Here is a 3,613-nt window from a genome sequence, read left to right on the forward strand (position 1 = left end):
GTGTGTCCCTCCCTCGCTGTGTGTGCGTGTCCCTCCCTCACTGTGTGTGTGTGTGCGTGTCCCTCCCTCGCTGTGTGTGTGTGTGTGTGTCCCTCCCTCGCTGTGTGTGTGTGTCCCTCCCTCGCTGTGTGTGTGTGTCCCTCCCTCACTGTGAGTGTGTGTCCCTCCCTCGCTGTGTGTGTGCGTGTCCCTCCCTCGCTGTGTGTGCGTGTCCCTCCCTCGCTGTGTGTGTGTGTGTGTGTCCCTCCCTCACTGTGTGTGTGTGTGTCCCTCCCTCGCTGTGTGTGTGTGTGTGTCCCTCCCTCGCTGTGTGTGTGTCCCTCCCTCGCTGTGTGTGTGTGAGTACCTCCCTCGCTGTGTGTGCGTGTCCCTCTCTCGCTGTGTGTGTGTGTCCCCCTCCCTCGCTGTGTGTGTGTGTGTGTCCCTCCCTCGCTGTGTGTGTGTGTGTCCCTCGCTCGGTGTGTGTCCCTCTCTCGCTGTGTGTGTGTGCGTCCCTCCCTCACTGTGAGTGTGTGTCCCTCCCTCGCTGTGTGTGCGTGTCCCTCCCTCGCTGTGTGTGCGTGTCCCTCCCACGCTGTGTGTGCGTGTCCCTCCCTCGCTGTGTGTGTGTGTCCCTCCCTCGCTGCGTGTGTGCGTGTCCCTCCCTGGCTGCGTGTGTGCGTGTCCCTCCCTCACTGTGAGTGTGTTCTCCTCCCTCGCTGTGTGTGTGTGTCCCTCCCTCGCTGTGTGTGTGTGTCCCTCTCTCGCTGTGTGTGTGTTTCCCTCCCTCGCTGTGTGTGTGTGTCCCTCCCTCGCTGTGTGTGTGCGTGTCCCTCCCTCGCTGTGTGTGCGTGTCCCTCCCTCACTGTGTGTGTGCGTGTCCCTCCCTCGCTGTGAGTGCGTGTCCCTCCCTCGCTCTGAGTGTGTGTCCCTCCCTCGCTGTGTGTGCGTGTCCCTCTTTCGCTGTGTGTGCGTGTCCCTCCCTCGCTGTGTGTGCGTGTCCCTCCCTCGCTGTGTGTGCGTGTCCCTCCCTCGCTCTGTGTGTGTGTGTCCCTCCCTCGCTGTGTGTGTGCGTGTCCCTCCCTCGCTGTGTGTGCGTGTCCCTCCCTCGCTGTGTGTGCGTGTCCCTCCCTCGCTGTGTGTGCGTGTCCCTCCCTCGCTGTGTCTGCGTGTCCCACCCTCGCTGTGTGTGCGTGTCCCTCCCTCGCTGTGTGAGCGTGTCCCTCCCTCGCTGTGTGTGTGTCTCTCCCTCGCTGTGTGTGTGTGTGTGTGTCCCTCCCTCGCTGTGAGTGTGCGTGTCCCTCCCTCGCTGTGAGTGTGCGTGTCCCTCCCTCGCTGTGTTTGCGTGTCCCTCCCTCGCTGTGTGTGCGTGTCCCTCCCTCGCTGTGTGTGCGTGTCCCTCCCTCGCTGTGTGTGTGTGTCCCTCCCTCGCTGTGTGAGCGTGTCCCTCCCTCGCTGTGTGTGTGTCCCTCCCTCGCTGTGAGTGTGCGTGTCCCTCCCTCGCTGTGAGTGTGCGTGTCCCTCCCTCGCTGTGTGTGCGTGTCCCTCCCTCGCTGTGTGTGCGTGTCCCTCCCTCCCTGTGTGTGCGTGTCCCTCCCTCCCTGTGTGTGCGTGTCCCTCCCTCGCTGTGTGTGTGTGTGTCCCTCCCTCACTGTGAGTGTGTGTGTCCCTCCCTCGCTGTGAGTGTGTGTGTGTCCCTCCCTCGCTGTGTGTGTGTGTGTCCCTCCCTCGCTGTGTGTGTGTGTCCCTCCCTCGATGCGTGTGTGCGTGTCCCTCCCTCGCTGTGTGTGTGCGTGTCCCTCCCTCGCTGTGAGTGTGTGTGTGTCCCTCCCTCACTGTGAGTGTGTGTGTGTCCCTCCCTCGCTGTGAGTGTGTGTGTGTCCCTCCCTCGCTGTGTGTGTGTCCCTCCCTCGCTGTGTGTGCGTGAGCCTCCCTCACTGTGAGTGTGTGTGTGTCCCTCCCTCAGTGTGAGTGTGTGTGTGTCCCTCCCTCGCTGTGAGTGTGTGTGTGTCCCCCTCCCTCGCTGTGTGTGTGTGTGTCCCTCCCTCGCTGTGTGTGTGTGTCCCTCCCTCGCTGTGTGTGTGCGTGTCCCTCCCTCGCTGTGAGTGTGTGTGTGTCCCTCCCTCGCTGTGTGTGTGTGTGTCCCTCCCTCGCTGTGTGTGTGTCCCTCCCTCGCTGTGTGTGTGTGTGTCCCTCCCTCGCTGTGAGTGTGTGTGTGTCCCTCCCTCGCTGTGAGTATGTGTGTGTCCCTCCCTCGCTGTGAGTGTGTGTGTATCCCTCCCTCGCTGTGTGTGTGTGTGTCCCTCCCTCGCTGTGTGTGTGTGTGTCCCTCCCTCGCTGTGTGTGTGTGTGTCCCTCCCTCGCAGTGTGTGTGTGTGTTTCCCTCCCTCGTTGTGTGTGTGTGTGTCCCTCCCTCGCTGTGTGTGTGCGTGTCCCTCCCTCGCTGTGTGTGTGCGTGTCCTTCCCTCGCTGTGAGTGTGTGTGTCCCTCCCTCGCTGTGTGTGCGTGTCCCTCCCTCGCTGTGTGTGTGCGTGTCCCTCCCTCGCTGTGTGTGTGCGTGTCCCTCCCTCGCTGTGTGTGTGTGTCCCTCCCTCGCTGTGTGTGTGTGTGTGTGTCCCTCCCTCACTGTGAGTGTGTCCCTCCCTCGCTGTGTGTGTGTGTGTGACCCTCCCTCGCTGTGTGTGCGTGTCCCTCCCTCACTGTGTGTGTGCGTGTCCCTCCCTCACTGTGTGTGTGCGTGTCCCTCCCTCGCTGTGTGTGTGTGTCCCTCCCTCGCTGTGTGTGTGTCCCTCCCTCGCTGTGTGTGTGTGTGTGTCCCTCCCTCACTGTGAGTGTGTGTCCCTCCCTCACTGTGTGTGTGCGTGTCCCTCCCTCGCTGTGTGCGTGTCCCTCCCTCGCTGTGTGTGTGTCCCTCCCTCGCTGTGTGTGTGTGTCCTTCCCTCGCTGTGTGTGCGTGTCCCTCCCTCACTGTGAGTGTGTGTCCCTCCCTCACTGTGAGTGTGTGTCCCTCCCTCGCTGTGTGTGCGTGTCCCTCCCTCGCTGTGTGTATGCGTGTCCCTCCCTCGCTGTGAGTGTGTGTCCCTCCCTCGCTGTGTGTGTGTGTGTCCCTCCCTCGCTGTGTGTGTGTGTGTATGTGTGTGTCCCTCCCTCGCTGTGTGTGTGCGTGTCCCTCCCTCGCTGTGTGTGTGCGTGTCCCTCCCTCGCTGTGTGTGTGCGTGTCCCTCCCTCGCTGTGTGTGTGTGTCCCTCCCTCGCTGTGTGTGTGCGTGTCCCTCCCTCACTGTGAGTGTGTGTCCCTCCCTCGCAGTGTGTGTGTGTGTCCCTCCCTCGCTGTGTGTGTGTGTGTGTGTGTCCCTCCCTCGCTGTGTGTGTGTGTGTGTCTCTCCCTCGCTGTGTGTGTGTGTGTGTGTGTGTGTGTGTCCCTCCCTCGCTGTGTGTGTGTGTGTCTCTCCCTCGCTGTGTGTGCGTGTCCCTCCCTCGGTGTGTGTGCGTGTCCCTCCCTCGGTGTGTGTGTGTGTGTGTCCCCCTCGCTGTGTGCGCGTGTCCCTCCCTCGCTGTGTGTGTGTGTCCCTCCCTCACTGTGTGTGTGTGTCCCTCCCTCACTGTGTGTGTTCGTGTCCCTCCCTCGCTGTGTG

This window comes from Chiloscyllium plagiosum, unplaced genomic scaffold (genome assembly GCF_037043375.1).
Source record: "Chiloscyllium plagiosum isolate Xiang-an unplaced genomic scaffold, Cpla_swu_hap1 HiC_scaffold_14, whole genome shotgun sequence".
In the NCBI taxonomy this organism is placed as follows: domain Eukaryota; kingdom Metazoa; phylum Chordata; class Chondrichthyes; order Orectolobiformes; family Hemiscylliidae; genus Chiloscyllium; species Chiloscyllium plagiosum.